Here is an 18,360-nt window from a genome sequence, read left to right on the forward strand (position 1 = left end):
CATCCAGCAAGAACATGCACACGCTGAAGCCCCAGATGGCTGCTCTGAAAGAAAGGAACCTGGCTCATGGGAGGGCCAACTGTCCTGGACGCAGAGGTCCCCAAAGACTTCGACCAAGAAGCGATGCTGAGCTGAGTTCTGAAGGAGGAGAAAGGGCTGACTCGGTGAAAAGGAATGGAACATTCCAGACAGAGGAAGCTGGTGCAGGGAGGGAAAGCAAGAAGCCTGGGTGGTGGGGAGGTGGTCAAGAGGGCCTGGGTCACTGGGAGGACTTGGTGACGTCCTGGGCACAGGGAGCCAGGGAACAGACAGGGTGGAAGCGCCTCTTGGCATCTAGTTGGGACAATGGGATACATGGTGCCACATGGATGGAGCAGAGCAGTGCAGAAGAGAACGGTTTGCACGGGCAGACCATGCCTTCAGGCTCAGCCATGTCCAGGATGGCACCCACTGGGGACCAAATGGGAGGCTGAGAGGTCGGCGGGATCGGGGGAAGGTCACCAGGGGCTCGTGAGGGACACTAACGAACGCGGACCCTCTCTCACTGAAGAGCAGTAGGAACTGGTACAGGCTGCCAGTCTGACAAGCAACGGGACTTCTCAGCTGCTGGACATCCGCCAAGGTGGTGGCAGGGCTGGCAGAGGATGCGGACTCACCAGGAAGCCAGGACACAGCACCCACCGGGAGCCAAGCTTGTTTCCCTACAGTCAAAGCGGTAGGGGCCCCAGCATCCACGTTAGCCCAACCCTGGCCTTTCCTGTGAGGTCCCTGGAAAAGTCACCTCCGAAAGGCCACACGAGCCGAGTGGCAGGGGTGGGTGGAACCAGAACTCTTGGCTCTTCTACACAAGCCAGGTGAGGTTTTACCTTTTGTAATTCCCAAAACAAGAATGTGATCGTTTGTATTTTAGTTAACAGGTTGACTCGCACGAGGTAGTCACGTCAACAGGGCAAAGCTCCCATCTCAACCAACCTTAGCTCTTTAACCATCACAACGACCTCTAAGGAAGTAGCATTACCATTATCATCACCATCCCCATTTTACAGGTGAGGAAACTTTGGCTCAGGGAGGTTGAGTGACTTGCCCAAGGTCACCCAACTAGGAGGTGGGTCTAGGACCCAAGTGACCACTGGTCCCCAGTGGGTGCCATCCTGGACGTGGCTGAGCCTGAAGGTGTGGTCTGCCCGTGCAAAGCCTGGGTCCCTAACCATCAGCAACCATCACAACCCAAGAGGCCAGCAGCAGGCCGGCAGACCCAGCCCGGGTAGAGTTTAACGAGGGCATCCAGGACTGCAGACGAGCTGTGGGACAGCAGGAGAGAATTCCCAGTGGATAGCGAAGCAGAAGCAATCCCATGCCTTTCACGCCTGCACAGCCACTCAGCACCACTCCCTCCCACCCCCAGCAGAGCAGGCTCCTCCGAGCTGGCCTGGGGCAGGAAGACTTCCAGGCAGAGCCCCACTCTGACCGTGTGAAGCCACAGCCTCGGACATGGCGGATACTCGGAACATGCCACTCTGTCGTCTCCTAACCAAATCCAGCTTCAGGTCCCAGCATTACTCTCAACAGAAGGAAAGGCGCATGTTCCTGAGAGCAGAAGCCTGGGCTCTGCGGAGGTCAGACGCGGGGTTCCCAGGAAGGAGACTGCCTCAGTGTCCCGTGGCTACTGGAGCGAACCACAGAGACTGGGTGGCTTCAAACAACAGGATGGAATCTCTCACGGTTCTGGAGGCCAGAAGTCCAAACTCAGACGGCTGGGCTGAAATCAAGGTGTTGGCCGGGCCGCGCTCCCTCCCGGGGCTCTGGGGAAGGAGCCTTCCCTGCCTTCTGGAGGCTGCCGTGTTCCCTGGCTCACGGACTCTACTCCATGGTCACATTGCCTTCTCCTCCGTGTGTCTACATCCTGCCTCACTCTTATAAGGACAATTGTCACCGGACTTAGGACCCATCCAGATAATCCAGGATAAACTCCTCCCCTCAAAATTCTTAATTTAATCCTATCTTTTGCCATCTAAGGTAACATTCACGCTTTTGGCATATATGGTAATACTCACAGGTTCCACGAATTAGGACATGGACATATCTTTCAGGGGGGCCACCATTCAGCCCACGCCAGATACCACACGTGGAAACCAATCAACAGGTAAGGTCCCTCCACGGCAGGTGCCAGGGGTGCTGCAAGCTTACACCAGAAAGGCAGTGGAGCCTATAGGCTAACAGCACAGGCTCCAGGCTCACCACACTAGCTGTGTGGCCTTGGGCAAGTCCCTTAACCTCTCGGTGTCTCAGTTTCCTTGTCTGTAATAATGGCCCCTGCTTCCTAGGGTCTGGCAAGCACTCCATAAGTATCCCATGTCCAGCACTCAGAACAGTGCCTGGCACATGGGAGGCACTCAGTGTTGGCTGTGGTTATCATCAGTGTCAGAATCCATCATCTTCTCCCAAAGCTGCTCTTCCTCCCTGGGGCCCCGTCTCTGCAAAGACATGACCTTCTAGTCAGTCATCCAGGCCCCAAAACTGAGTCCACCTAGATGACCCCTTCCCCCTCCTTCTTGCATCCAACAGTCCCCACATCCTGCCAGGGTTAGTTTCTTCCTCTCGTGCAACCCTCCATCTCCCTGGCGGTGGCCACTGTGTCACTCTGGCAGGGACGAGGCCAGCCACCTCCTCACTCACCTCTTCCCCCCACCTCCTCCTCCTCCTCCATCCTGGTTCAGTTGCCTTTCTTCCAAGCAAAGAGGACTCTGACGGTGGTTTAGAACAATAGCCAGGGCCAGCCTCATGGGTGAGGGTCCTGTGCAACTGCAAAGGGCCCTGACCTTTGAAGGGCCCATGCTCAGTTTAATCCTCATCTCTTGCCATCCTGAAATTGTGAATCATTTTTTAACACGAGACCCCACAAGCCACGCAGCCAGTCCTGACAACCGCTGGCCTTCACTGCAGGCTCCCACGGCCAGGCACACAGCTGAGCACGTCACAGGGATCAGCTCACTCAACCCTCACGGCCCCAGCGAGGCAGGTGTCACTACCCTCATTTTACAGACGTGACTCGCCCAAGGGCACACGGCTCCTCCGTGGCTCTACAGACGTCTTAAATTTTTTATGTGAGGATCTCAACTTGAGAATTAGAAGATAACTGAATGCCCTGAACGTTTTGACCCGGAACATGCCAGAAATGAGAGGTGGGTTGGACTGGTGGTGAGCCTGGCCTAGCCAGAGCCCTAAGCCCATTTAAACCTGGTCTCCCAGAGAGAACATATCCAGTCAATCTGAAATGAGCCCAGACTCCACCCACCTACTCCCATCCTCTTTCGTAGGGCTAATCTCAGGGGTGAAAGCACAAATCAGATCACTTCGCACTGCACTCCGAGCCACGACCAGAGTCCTCCCGAAGGCCCACGGCCCTATGGGCCTGGCTCTGCTGGCTGTGGCTCTGCAGCTGCCCTCCAGCCGTGCCCCTCTGCTCTCCTCCCAGCTCTGCGTCACCTACACTCTGCTCACTCCTCAGGTCTCGGTCTGACTGCTCCTAGTGGCGGGGAGCCGATTCACTTCCAGAAACCCTGCCAGCCCAAAGAGCGCACCTGGGCACAGAAAGGCTGACAAGGAGGGACCTGGAAGTGCGACTGGGCCTGGCTCTGCGATCTGTCATGCTTTCCCCAGCAGGCTATCACAGATGTCCCTGAGTCAGGCTGACCGAGGCCCTGAGGATATGTAGCCTGGGGGAGGGACCTCCCAGCTGGCCTCTCTGACCCCATCACTGCATCACCCACAGCAAATGTCCCACACTGCATGGAACGGGCGAGGCTCTCTTCTCTCCTGTCCTGCATGGGCCCTATACCCACGTTGTTCAGCCTAGAATGCTCTGCCCAACTTGTTCTGCTAACACGTGTCATTCAAGAATCCAGGTGAAACAAGACCTCTTACGGGGTGACTTCCCTGACTCCCAGGCAGGTCAGGAGTCCCCTCTGGGCTCCTAAAGCCCCCAAGGTTTCCTTCCATCCTAGCACTGTGTTGTCTTGGCTAACCCAAACTTTTGCACACCAGATTGTGAGCTCCTTAAGGGCAGGCACCGTTCTAAGCCATCTTAGTCTCCCCGCCCCTCAGCACAGGGCACCAGGTGGGGTACATGGCAGGCGAGTGGGAGAGTGGGTGGGTGGGTGGTTGGGTGGATGAGTGGTCAGAAGGATAAGGAAAAGCTACTCAGTCCAACTCAGCCCTTCAGTATGGGATTTATAGCCCCAGCAGGGCTTGATCCAGGAGGTCCCTAAGACTCCGTCCAATCTGACCTTCTAGGAGTTGATGGAACAGTCCCCTGCAGACGCCAGCTGGACCTCAATTCACGGGCTTGGCTTAGAAGGGAAATCCTCAGAGCACCACTCAAAGGAGGGAAAGAGAACCATTTCTCAAACTGGAAGAGTCTGTTCCAACGGGGAATTTACTTTTAGGACAACTTGTAAAAATATCCAAGATTTAGGGGCCAGCCTTGTGGCCAAGTGGTTAACTCCACGCACTGCGCTTCAGCGGCCTGAGGTTTTGCCAGTTTTGGATCCTGGGTGTGGACATGGCACCGCTCATCAAGTCATTCTGAGGTGGCGTCCCACACAGCACAACCAGAGGCACCCACAACTAGAATATACAATTATGTCCCGGGCGGAGGGGAGGGGGGTGGGCTTCGGGGAGAAGGAGGAAAAAAAAACAAGATTGGCAACAGATGTTAGCCCAGGTGCCAATCTTTAAAAATATATATATATGTATATATATATATATATATATACACACACACAAGATTTAAATGAATAAAATACTGAGGAATATATTTAGCAAAAGAAGTACAAGACTGAAAACTACAAAACATTGTTGAAAGAAATTAAAGATGACTGGAACGGAGAGGCACCCTATGTCCGTGGACCAGAAGACTTCACATGGCTGGGACCAAACTGATCTACAGACTCAACAGTTCCTATCAAAATCCAAGCTGACTTCTCTGCAGAAATTAAGAAGCTCATCCTAAAATTCATATTGACATTCACTTTTCAATACGAATAACCTTGAAAATAAAAAGAACAAAGTTGGAGAACACAGACTTCCCGATTTCAAAACTTACCACAAAGCTACAGTAATCAAGATAATGTGATACTAGCATGAGAATTCAGAAATAAACCTTTACATTTATGGTGATTTGATTTTTGACAAGGGTACCAAGACCATGCAGCAGGGAAAGAACAGTCTTTTCAACTAATGGTGCTGGGACAACCGGACGTCCACACGCACACCACATACAAAAATTAACTCAAAATGCATCAAAAACCTAAACGTGATAGCTAAAACTCTAAAACTCTTAGAAGAATAAATCTTCAGGACCTTGGATTAGGCAATGGTTTCTTAGATAAGACAAAACAAAAGCACAAACAACAACAACAAAAAATAGAGAAATTGCACTTGATCAAAATTTAAAAATTTCAAGGACACTGTAGTGGTTTGAATAGTGTTCCTCAAAAATTCATGTCCACCTGGAACCTCAGAAAGGAACTTATTTGGAAATAAGGTATTTGCAAATATAATTAAGGATCTTGAGATGAAGTCATTCTGGACTTAGGGTGTATCCTAAACTCAATGACTGGTGTCCTTATGAGAAGAGAAGAGGACACAGAAAGACACACAGAGAAGAAGGCGACATAAGGACAGTAGTAGAGACTGGAGTGATGCAGCCAGAAGCCAAGGAATACCTGGGGCCACCAGAAGCTGGGAGAGGCAGGAAGGACTCTTCCCTGGACCCTTCAGAGGGAGCATGACCCTGCTGACCCCTTGATTTCAGACTTCTGGCTCTGGCCTTCAAAAATGTGAGAGAATAAATTTGTTGTTTTAAGCCCCCCCCAGTTTGTAGTTTTTGTTACGGCAGCCCTAGGAAACTAACACAGACAGCATAAAGAAAAGAAAATACAACCCACGGAATGTAAGAAAATATTTGTAAATCATATATCCAATAAGGGGCCTATAGCCAGAATATATAAAGAACCCTTATGATTCAACAATAAAAAGGCAAACAACCTCATTTAAAATAGGCAAAGGATTTGAATAGACATTTCTCCAAAGAAGATATATACAAATGGCCAATAGGCACATGAAAAGATGCTTGACATCACTAATCATTAAGGAATTGCAAATCAAAACCACGATGAGACAGCACTTCATACACACTAGAGAATAAACTTCTGTTTTAAGCCAGCCAGCTTGTGAGACTTTGTTACAGCAGCCCTGGGAAACTCCTGTGTGTGTGTGTGCGTGTGCATGAGTGTACTTACTTTTACATTGACTTTTAACCCTTAGGCAAGTGAACCAAACCAAACCCTCAAGGCTGAGAAGAGCCACGTCCTTGCCCAGATCCTGCCAAGAGCAGCTGTGACCAGGCCTGACCGGAGACATAAACCACTAAACCGAGGCCTCAGAGAGGCAGCCTCAGGGGGATATCAAGGGAGAGAAGGACAAAAAAAGTGAGGTCAGGGGTTGACCCTGCACAGGGGAGGCAACAGACTGTGGAAAGCCACAGACAAAGGGACAGAGCAGACCACTAGCGAGACCCAGAGCCAGTTCACAGCACACAACGTCCAGTCAGATCTTACAAACAGATCTCTCCCGTATGACCGACTGTAAACGACAGAACGCAATACCAGAAGCTGTACGTCCTGAAGAACCAGAGCCTTTCCTTAGAGACACAAGGAACACAGCCCAGCCCCGTCCCAGGAGTTTCAGACCCATGTCCTCTGTACCTCCCCTGGCTGACCCACAGATACCTCATACTAACCAGCCAAGAACTGGGCTCCCCACCTCCCTCCTTCACATCTGTGCTTCTACCATGCTCCTCGCCGCTGGGGAAGACCCCACCAGCCCCCCAGGCCAGAAATTGGGGTGTCCTTCTTAGCTCCCAGCTCATAATAGCCACCACATCATTGGGATAACATTAGTGGTTCTCAAACTGCTGTGCCTCAGAATCGGTGGAGGACTAAGGCTCCCAGAAGCCAGCTCTTAAAGCCCCCAGGTGATTCTCCTGCCACCAACATGTGAGAGCCGCTGCACATGACAATCCGTATCACCCAGACACACGTAGCTACTGATCTGGAGGGGACTCCTGGGTGCCGGGCGCTGTGCAAGGCGGCTATAGACATTATTTCTCAAGCAACCCTTTGGAGCAAACAGTTTGTTTCCCCCATTTTACAGATGAAGAAAGAGTTCGAGAGGTTAACTAAGTCACTGGAGGTCACACAGCCCAGCAGGGGAGCAGCAGGAGCAGAGTCTCCGTGTAGGTCTCTTTGCTCGCAAGGCGCTCCCGCTCAGCAGGAAGGGGGCTGGAACCAGAGGTGGCCCCAGGCCTCTGGCCAGCAGCACAGGGAGCCTCGAGGGCCAGGCAGGAGCACTCAGTTCTGGGGAGCTGTTCTCAGACCCGTTGCCCACCTGAAAAACCTGGAGAATTTTATTCTTCACGCCACTGCCTGGCTCCACCTGGCCACTGAATCACAACTCTCCAGGGGTGGGCCCGAGAATGGGATTAGATTTTCATCCCCCCAGGCACCTGCAGCAGTGGTTTTCAACATCGGCTGCACAGGAGAATCATCTGGAAACACAGAACTCCCGATACCCAGGGTCCGCTCAGTCCCACTGACCCAGAATCTTGGAGCAGAGTCCAGGCTTAGGGGTTTTCAAGGTCCTCAGGTGATTGGGACCTGCAGCCAAAGCTGAAACCTCTGGCTTCAGGCCTGCCTGTGCCAGGTGTGGTCTCAGGCCAGGAGTGCAGGCACACCAGGAAGCTCGTGAGCGATGCAAGATTTCAGGCCCCCAGACCTGCTGAATCCAAACCCCGAGTGGAGCTCAGCAGCCTGTTTGGCCAGCCCTCCAGGTGACCCTGATGCTCCTGCAGGTGCGAGAGCCTCTTGTCTAGAGCCTCATTACTCCAAGTGGGTCGGCAGGCCCAAGCGTCAGCATCACTGGGATCTTGGGAGAGATACAGAGTCTCAGGCCCCACCTTGGACCCACTGAATCAGAGCCTGCGTCTTAGCAAGAGACCCCGGTGATTCAAGCACACAGTAAAGAGAGAAGTTTCATCCTTCCTCCCCTCTCCCACTGCTCCTCCCGCCTTGGATTAGAACCCCTCACCGGGACAGAGGTGAGGCCCAGGTCCTGTTTAAATGTGATGCTGTGCTGCCTGCAGGCCACTCTAAGTAACAAGGCAAGAGTCACGTGAGCCTGGGTCCAAGCTGACTCAGCCACTGAGAGCAGCACCGAGTGGCAGTTTAGGGCAGTGCTTCTCAAATTTAACGTGCATGGAAACGACCCTCGAGGCGCCCTCAACTTCCCTTAGCTGGCCCCTCCCCAGGGAGGCTGATCTCAGGGCTGGGGCCCACGAATTTGCATTTCCACTGAGCTCCCAGGTGATGCGACGCTGCCGGGCCAAGGATCACACTTGGGTAAGCCTGGTTTAGTGTGGGCTGTGAAACCAGTCTATCAGGGTTTGACCGCAACCCTGCATTAACTGTGTAGCCCTGTGCCTCAGGCGTCTCACCTGGAAAATGGAGCCAGTAGTGGTTACAACCTCATAGGTCATTATGAGAAGGCAACAGAGTCAGACAGTAAAGTGCTTCAAGAGTGCCTACTCTGCACCTATCATTTTAAGTTTTACTACACCACCACCAGTACCACAACCACCACCATCCTACCACCGAATCCTCCACCACCATCACCACCACCACCTCCACCACCACCCTTACCACCGCCACCAGCACCATCACCGAGTGTTCACACAGTTCCAGCCATCAAAGATGCCAGCTTAGGTGGACAAGCAGACAAGAAACGGAGAGAGAAGGATACAGAGCCTGCTGTCATATAAACCATCTCAATTTGCTTCAACATGTGTTCAGAACTGCATGCGAAAGGCATGAGTGCAAACAGTGACTGGTGTGGGAAGACGGAAGAGGAATCCTACGTGTCCTGGATGTTGGTGATTCAACCTCAAACCCACCTAGACCGGGTGCGCCTTGAGGGCAGGCCTGTGCTTCTCGCATCACACTCCAACTCCCCGCGAGGGGCCAGCACAGGACCAGGAAGGAGTCAGCAAGCCCTGACTTTCCACAGTCACCTTCCCACTCAGTTTCTGCCTCCAGAAATGGGGAAATGCTTGCTTCGAAGCTGGTGAAGGGGATATTCTTGCAAAGCCATGTAGACATTTAATAGCCAAGCATGATTGATATTTCTCATTAATAATCAATAACTAACAGAAGAGCAGAATTTCTCACATCTTCTCCAGAAGTTCCCCGGGTGACACTGAGCATTCTCCCAGGACACATCCCACACCATGCCATGCAAGAATTCCCGGTCCACTCCCTCCCTGTAACGTAAGTAAATCCTTCTGAAACATTAGTCCAAGCTCTAATGTCTACAATTTCGCCATCACACCAGCCGGGACCCTCCACCTGAACGGGCGGGTGAGCTCAGGAAAGCTACTCAGAGCAAGGGACGCTTTTCTCTCTGCTGCCCGAGCACACTGTCTGAGAATCCAGCCCCTCAGCTTTACATCCTGCTGAACTTTCAACTTCCTCAAGCTGGCAGCAACCTGGTCCCTTGGCACCAATGAGACGATCTGCAGAGAACATTAATAAATCCCAGCTGCAGAGCACAGTGCCTCTAATGAGGAAGGAGGCAGAACCATGGAGAGAGAGAGACCCAGGCCAGGCCCGCATCTACATCCCACGCTGCGCCAGCCCTGGCCTGTGCTTCTTCCTGTCACCCCTAAGATCCTGGCAGGCTAGGCCTTACTGGGCCTTTGGGAGAAGAGAAGATCCGGCCCTGGCCCAGCCCTTGGGTAGCTCATGGCCACCCATCAGCCCAGCCCACAAAGGGCATTAGTGCCAGGACAGAATCAACCAGGGCACGGAAGTCCCGGGGTGGCAGTGGTCATGTTCCCCAGAGTGACCTTCTGTCCCCAGATGCCCAGGGCCCTGGGACTCTCTTCCTAAGGGCTAGAGGGAATGTTTGAACAAGAAAGCTTCTCTTACCTGCAAGGCTCTGCTCACGTGGCCCCCTTGCCCAGGACGCCTCCCTGCCCATCCACTCACTCCACAAGCGCTGACTCTGCATCTCCTGGGCTCCCAGCGCAAGTGCAGATGGTGAAATGGAAACAGCAGCTGCCCTCGCGTTACTCAAGATCTGGCAGGGGAGGTGGTTCGTAAGCAGATGACTGCAATGGAGGGAGGTCAGCGCTCGGAGCCTGGGGGGCTTCCTGGAGAAGGTGACCCCCAAGCTGCATCTTCAAGGAGATGTAAAAGGCTAACTAGATTGACAAAGGATAAAAACACTAAGACACCAAGCCCGAGTAGACGTCTGTGAATGTTTGTGTGTGCAGAGAAAAGTTCAGGAGGTTCCACCCACGACTGGTTACCCCACAGGGGACAGAGAAAAAGAGGGTTGATTAATTTCTTTATTCTTTTCTCTGTTGGAATAATTACAATAACAAATACTACTTCAGCAATTTTAGAAGGCCTATAACTTTAAGAAAAATGTAAGGGAAAGAGAGGAAAGAAAATTTGAAGGAAATTTGGTCCAAAAGCAAAGATTTTTAAAATGTAATGATCTCTCTCTAGAGGGAGGAATGAATTTTGTCAAAAGCCTCTGCCTCTATTTCCAAACTAGCCCCCAAGAGGCCACTCAGAATGAAACTGTGGGACGAGCAGTTCCCCCACCTCGAGGCAACTGCGACACAGAGGGGACACAGCTGATCCTCAAGACGCCTCTCCCCATAGGAGCACTTTTTACAAACTCTGTATTTTGCAAAGTTTCAAAACTACAGAAAAGTTCCAAGAATAGTACAATGAACTCCTTATACCTCCATGTAAACTCACCAATTGTTGACATTTTTCCACATCTGCTTCATCTATTTATACAAATGTTTCTATATGCATATGTCTATTTTTAGGAATGATGTGAAAGCAAATTGTAGACGTCATGACACCTCCCCCTAAATGCTGGGGCTTTTATCTCTTAAGACTAAGGACGTTAGGAAATCAACACAATTATCAAAACCAGGGAATTTGATCATCGAAACATTTCCTATTCAAATATCACCAATTGTCGCAATAATGTCCTATGTAGCAAAATGATCATTTCTCCCGACCCAGGCGTCAGAGCACTAGTTAAAGAGCAGTCGGATGCAGGATGCAGCCATGTCTCTGTCAGAGGTACTCTGAACCGCAAACTCCCCCAAAATAATCAAGTGGAAAAGTGCCACACAACGATAACCAAGAATAAGAGCATCACCAGATAACCAACAATCTTTGACCAGCAGTCGGCAGGGTAGCTGGAAGGGATTCTGGGCACAGCCACAGAGGCTCAGGCAGCCCCAGCTGATACCAGCCCTGGTCTTTGGCCCTGTGCCTAAGAAAACACAAGCCACACGCCCTCAGGCCTGGCGGTGGGGTCCCCTCTGTCCTCGGGAGCTGGCAGCATGGACCGGGTGGGCCACGGTGCAGCAAAGCAGGAGACCTGGGCCCGCACCTCCCAACCTGCTGAGTCACTCTGAAGTCACACAGCTACTGTGGGCCTCAGTTTCCCCATCTGTAGAGCCCCAGCTCTTCCGTGAGGCTCCTTGGAGCAGTTACAACATGCTCCCTGAAAGGTTCCCCTGAAAGGGCCCCCCCAGCTGGCCCAGCTCCTCATCTCCTGTTCTGGTCCCTACCACGACACCCAACTCCCAGGGGCCCCCAGTCCTGCCATTTGTCCCCACTGGCCACTTCCTCACCCCAGGGTGCCACACGCCCCCTCATCCACGGCCACCCTGAGCCCTGCAGAGTTCTGATCCAGAGTCCCTTGATCCTGGTGACTACCACTACTTTTCTGAGAATCAGAAATAAAATATATTCACAGAACCTTGGCTCCCACTGCCCTCAGGGTGAAAAACCAAACTCCTCGGCCTAGACAATCCCCTTACCACAGATTCCCTCAGAGTCTCCTCATCCGCTAAAACAACCAGCGGCCGAGAGCAGCAACCCTGACGGGTGGGCAGCATTCTCCAGGGCACTGCGGAGGCCACAGAGGCTCAGAGAGGTTGAGGAACTCGCCCAAGGTCACACGGCTCAAAAGTGATAGAACCAGGGCACACGTAAGTGAGCTCCAGAACAGACCCCCTTCCTTCCACATAGAAAGAAAAAGATTTTGTCGACACACATCTCTCTATATGCACACTGCCTCTGGACAAAGCTGGAAAGAACTCTAAAATAGTGGTTCAAAGAGTGGTGGGAATACAAATAAATGCCGTTTTTTCCCTTGGTAATACTTTCATTAATTTTGTATCATTTTATCTTTACAGGGGAAAAACGATGACTAGAAATCAGCAGATGCTACATGATACAGTCCCAAAGCATCTCACTGTCACTTCTTCATGGAGTCACTACCTACAGGTGTTAAAACCGGTGGCCTGATTTCAGCTGAGGACTCACCCCCGCGTGGCTGGCACCAGGCCGGATTTCCCACCAGCCCCACCCAGGCAGACGGACGCTGCCCCAGACCAGCACCCTAGGCCATCGCCCTGCCCACACCCGAGGCACGCCTGCCGGTCCCTGGCTCTCCCTGCACCTGGGAAAGACTTCGGATTCAGGCCTCAGCCTTTCTTTTCCAATTAAAGTAACAGATGCCTCACGAGTTCCTTTAAAGAGGCTGAGTATTATTTAATCAATGGTCATTTTGAATCCCAAGACCCTTGTCCTCTCTGGGTCTTGAACCTCAGTTTCCTCCTCTGTATAAGATAATAATCCTGACATTATCCACAGGTCCGCACCAGAATTCCTACTAGGGGCTGAGGTACCCTGCTCAGCAGACCCACAACAGCAGGCAGAATTATTACCATTTTTTTTTTTAAAGATTGGCACCTAGGCTAACAACTGTTGCCAATCTTCTTCTTTTTTCTTTTTTTAAGGATTGACACCTGGGCTAACAACTGTTGCCAATCTTTTTTTTCTCTGCTTTATCTCCCCAAACCCCCCCGGTACACAGTTGTATATCTTAGTTGCAGGTCCTTCTAGTTGTGGGATATGGGACGCTGCCTCAACGTGGCCTGACAAGTGGTGCCATGTCCGCGCCCAGGATCTAAACCTGGGCCGCCGCAGCAGAGTGCGCGAACTTAACCACTCGGCCACAGAGCCGGCCCCCATTACCATTTATTGAGAAGATATTAAGTGCCGGATACTCTCCCAGGCACTAAAGAGACAGATGAACAAGGCACAGTGCTGCCCGGAGTGACTGGAGGTCTAGACGGAGGGAAGAAGGGCTACAAATCCCTAAAGGGCTTGAACTTGACCTCGAGCACAGCATAGAGCCATGGAGAGGTTTACACCTGGGAGCAAAGAGTCAGACACCCAAGCTTTTCAGACCAGTTGCTCAGGGTCAAAACGGAGGGCTGCCTGGAGGGGGCCCTTTGGGGGCAGGGAGAGTACCAAGCTGTGTCCCCAGCTGGTGGGTTGAAAAGGTGTGAGGTGAGCCAAAGATCTGAACATTTTAGGAGGCGAAACCAGGCAGGACCTACAGCCCAAGAGGACGGGCACAGGGAAGCAGTCCGGAAGGTCGAGTTAAGATGTATTGTATCTTTTACTCCACTTCTGAATCTCTCCAAGCATTTACCGAGCTCCTACCCACTCAGACCACAGGGCTGCTTTTCTGCAGAGACAGGAAGCAGCCCTGTGCCTCGTCACCCGGACCCGCTCAGAAGGGGGCAGTGAGGTCAGAGAGATCAAGGGCTGGGAGACAACACGTCCCTCCACATTCACAAATGGGGAAACCGAGGCTCTGAGAGGCAGACAACGAGCCCAGGTTGCACCGAACACACAGGAAGCCAGGGACTGGAACAGAGCTGCCAGTGCCCAGCGAGGGCCTGCTTCATGGCATCCCCCCTCGGGTAAGCTCCTGGCAGCAGTGACAGCCCCGCTGGCCAGAAAGTGTCGGAGTCCTTCCAACTGCAGGCAGGCAGAGCCCTTGTGTTCAGGAACAGTGCCCCCCGACCCCCGCACCTGGACGCCCCCTGGCATCCTGAAACCACGAAGGGGGCTTGGGAGGGAGAGGGTGTTGGTGGTCAGACGTCAGACTTCCAAAGGGAAAATATTTAGCAAACACCGCTGTGGAGAAGGAGTGAGCTCCAGACTTGGGAGGGATGTTAGGAAAGGCCATCTGGTCCCACGTGCCCACTGTACAGATGGGGCATGGAGCCCAGCGAGGGTGTGTCTAACCCAAACGTACACAGGGAGGCAGGATCTGAACCCGGCCTCTCCACTCCCAACCCTGCACTCTTCCTACCTCGGCCTCACACTTAGCCTATTCTAGGTTTACAAGCCACATCACCACCTGCTCCAGGCAGCCCTCCATGACTGCCAAGGCTCCTGCCCCTGAAGGCCTACACCTCTTTAGAAAGCCTGGCCTTCACTGTCAGTCAGACGCAGAGTCACATCCTGGCTCCATCCCTCCCTGCCTGTAGGACCTACATCGAGTCATGTCACCTGAGCCGGAGACGCTCCTGCCTCCTGAGACTGAGGCACGGATTCAGTGAAGGAGGGCCACCCCTGTAGGGTCTGATGCGAAGCAGCCTCCTCGACGGGCTGACCCAGAGAACAGCCTGACAGCAATGGCCGCGTTCCCCGACATCAGTGCGACCCCCTCCACTCCCCTCCAACGCCACCGCCCGCGGCAGAGCCACCCTTCTCGGAGGCCTGGGAAGCACCTGGCTCAGTCCTGCCTCCGGGCCTCACACGCTGCGACCGGCCCTCTGCCCGTCCTCTCCTCCCCGCCCCGTCAAGTCTCCTCAACTCTGAAGGCAAGTTGGTGCAGAACAGCCCTAACCCCTCCACTCTGACCCCAGCCGCTTCCGCTTCCGAGGCGTCCTGTCGGCACTTCCTGCCACTGACTTTTAAAGGCAAGCCTGACTCCTCCCCTTCCGCTTCCTGTCCCCGCCCAACCTTGCCTCTGTGGCCACGCCCACTCCCTGCTTCCTGTCCCCGCCCCTCCTCCCTGGGGATGCAGAAACTGCTGCAAAGGAATCGAGTAGCGGGGAACCGTCAGAATGGGTTGCAACGACTAAAGAGAAGGCCAGGTTACAAAGTGGGCACAGTGTGACCCCAGGAAAATATGAACTAGCACATACGTTCGGAGGAGAACAAAATGAAGACCAGAAGATGCTTGTCAAACATGTTGTGCTTCTTTCTTGAAATGAAATCAGGTTCAGCGGTCCACATGAAGCTGCTCTGGGTCCAGACCTCAGCCTCCCAGGCTACCTTGGCTGAACCCACCTGGAAAGCCCAGATGTGGGTGGATGGGGGCAAGGATCTCATCCTGAGGCCCCGAGACTCACTAACTCTGACTGTTAAGTGACTACTTAACCTCCTAGGGCCTGGGTTTCCTCCTGCCTGCTTGCACAGTGGTTGAGAGGCTTAGAGAGGAACATAAAGCACCCGCCCAGGGGGCACTCAGCAAACGCACAGCTGAGCCAGACTGGATGGAACAGAGAGGAAAGCTTAGCCCAAGGCAGGGGGCACGGCTGTGCTCACCCAGGAGACCCTGCCTCACCCATCACCATTCCCATCCACCACCACCACCATGCTCCTCGGCCTTCCAGAAACCCTCACAGGTGCCCTCAATGGGACAACACTGCAAAGCCACAAACCCACAGGAAACCAGGCCTCTCGCCCCATGACTCAAACACCTCTTCTCCATTCTGCTAGGCAGAGAACAAAGTAAAGGAAGTGGCCCAGAGGTGGCCCGAGTCAGGCTGCATGGGTCTGTCAGGGCATCACTCCTGCCCCCAAGGCCAAAAGCAGCAGCTAAACCAAGAGCTGTCACTCATAAGAGCCTGCTCTATGCCAGACAATGTGCTGGGCATACCCATCTCAATCCATCCTCAAAACCTGCTTGTAAAACAGGCAACAGTATTATCTCCATTTGACAGATGAGGAAACTGAGGCTCAAAGAGGTGAAGTCACTTGCCCAACATTCACAGCTTGTAAGTGGCAGAGTCAGGACTTGAACCCAGGTGTGTCTGACTCTAAGACCACATCCCAGCTGTGCAAATAACTGTGTCAGTCTTGTTTTCTATCCTCAGGACCCAGCACCATACCAGGCATGCTCTTAGAAGGCACCCAAGGACATTTTTAGGGAGGAACAGCCAGGCTCTGGGAGACCATCATCCTCCAAGACAAAGCATATTGACAGCAAATTAAACACCACTGAGTTAGCCCCAACACGTCCATAAAACAGTACTTTCCAAATATTCCAGTTCATGAAAAGCTTCCAATATCATCAGAAAACCACCCACTTCGATTCCCCACCAAACACCCACAAACACAAACACCCCCACCCACAAACACAAAAAAATTATGATAAAATTGCTACTCATATTCAGAACCCACATAACAAAACTCTAATCAAATAGAGGGAATGAGAGTTGTTTATCAACATTTGTGACAAGATGAAGCTTCCTTTAGAACATTCTGTGCATGTGGTGTTTTCCTTTTTCTTTAGCTTTTCACTGTAAAATCTTAGCAGGTGCAGAACAGGAGAGAAAATGTGAGATGGGGACGAGCAATGGGGACTGATACCTGTGCTGCAAGAAAAACAAAGGCAGCCCCCACACTCCTCTCCCATCAGACAGAGTTCAACACAATTCAACAAACATGCACCAAGTAATAATAACAACAGTCCCCGCTTATGTAGCTCTCACTCTGTGCCAGGAACTGTTCCACACTTTCCAAATTACCTATTACTCCTCAGCTCATTGACATGGGTATTATTAGTGCCCCACTTTAGTGTCCCAGCAGGAAGGGGTAAAGTACCTTGATCAAGGTGACCCAGCTAGCAAGTAGGGGTGGGAGGTTGTACCCAGGTCATCTGGCTCCAGTGTCCATATTCTTACCTGTTCTGCTATATAGCTTCCAGGTTCCAGGTATAACACTAGGACATGAAGATTGAGCCACAAAGGTAGCCCAGACACTGCCTCATCTGAGGGAAAGCCAAAGCAACTACATTTATTGGGCAACTAGCTAAGCCCCAGGCATTCTGCATACCTGGGGGTAGACAGCTGCCACCCTTCAGGCAGCCACAAGGCAACAGGCGCTTCGCACACATAATCTCAGCACTCCTGAGGTCCTGGAGAAGCACATATTATTTTCCTCATTTTACAGGGAAGAAATTTCAGCTTAAAGCAGGTAAAGGATTTGCTCAAGTCCCCACCTCAGTACAAAGCCTTTGCTCCTTCAGCTGCAACTTGCTAGCTCTTGGCAAATTCCTTGCATCATTTTGGAATCGCTCCTTTATTGATGTACAGGGGCACCTTAAGAAGCCCCAGAAAAGGCCCCAGACATCAGGTCATTTCTGCCCCACCCCTGCTCGGAATGAGTCACAAGGATGGCAAGTAATCACATCACGAAGAACAAGGAGGGGTGGCTGGTGACTTTCAAGCAAAGAGCAACTTCTTTTGTGGTTTCCACATCCTTGCTACACCAGCCTCTCAATGTGGCTTGATATGCCGAGGGCACCCCTCACCAGACACCTGCTGAGTGCCTGCTGTGTGCACAAAGCTGGACACAGAGCTCATATATGTCCTAGCTTCTCCCAAGAAAGTGACTCTAGAACTGGGGGGGTGGGGGGTGATGCTGAGACAAGTAGGGAGAAACCAGGGGCTCAAACGGGGACACTCATTACAGGGCTGGGGTGCTGGGAACAGGATGAGCTTACTGCCTGGTTACTCACTACCAGGTTACTACCACCTTGGTGGGGAAGGAAGATGGTCAAGGATGACCATCAGGTGCAGACATCTGCCAAGTCCCTCAAACGTGCTGGCCCAGGGCTGGGTGTCCCGATGGTTCCCCCACACCCCTGAGAAGTTCTGGTCAAGTAAGGAGATAGGCCAAGAACAGGCTGTAGCAAGCCCAGGTGATCACTGGGAGACCAGGGGTGCTGGGTCCCAGGTGGGGTGAAGGAAAGAACATCTGAAGTGGGCCCTGGCAGCGGTGAAACATGGACATGCAGACAAGGGAGCAGGGCTCAGAGGAAGGCGGAACGGCATTTAGGCAGGAAAAGCAACAGGAGCACAAGCTCCATTCATTCGTTCGTTCATTCATTCACTCAAAACATCCCAGTGTGTGCCCATGCCAGGCCTTGAACTGGACACACAGGCCCTGAGCTCCGGCCGGTGGAGAAGACAGTGGCCTCACAGCGTGGCCAGGCTGTGACAGGGCGATGTGCAGGGTCTGGGAGGTCAGGGAAGTGCCCGAGGAGATGAGCCTGAGCCAGCTCTAGAGGCAGCAGAAAGGGCGTGAGATGTGCAAAGGCAGGAGGAACGGA

At 52.5% G+C, this 18,360-nt stretch overlaps 1 protein-coding gene across 2 annotated transcripts in view; it reads right to left on the reverse strand.

The window, feature by feature from the left end:
* Positions 1-18,360, reverse strand: part of JAKMIP1 (janus kinase and microtubule interacting protein 1) — a 149,337-nt gene that overhangs the window by 115,620 nt on the left and 15,357 nt on the right. Inside the window, exon 1 of one of the 2 annotated variants that reach the window (XM_070506262.1) lies at positions 17,248-17,375. The exons of the other annotated variant lie outside the window; for it this stretch is intronic. The gene's annotated coding sequence lies outside the window, so the exon portion shown is untranslated. Of the gene's footprint in view, positions 1-17,247; positions 17,376-18,360 lie in introns of those variants that run through there. 2 annotated transcript variants of the gene reach the window in all.

This window comes from Equus asinus, chromosome 3 (genome assembly GCF_041296235.1).
Source record: "Equus asinus isolate D_3611 breed Donkey chromosome 3, EquAss-T2T_v2, whole genome shotgun sequence".
NCBI lineage: Eukaryota > Metazoa > Chordata > Mammalia > Perissodactyla > Equidae > Equus > Equus asinus.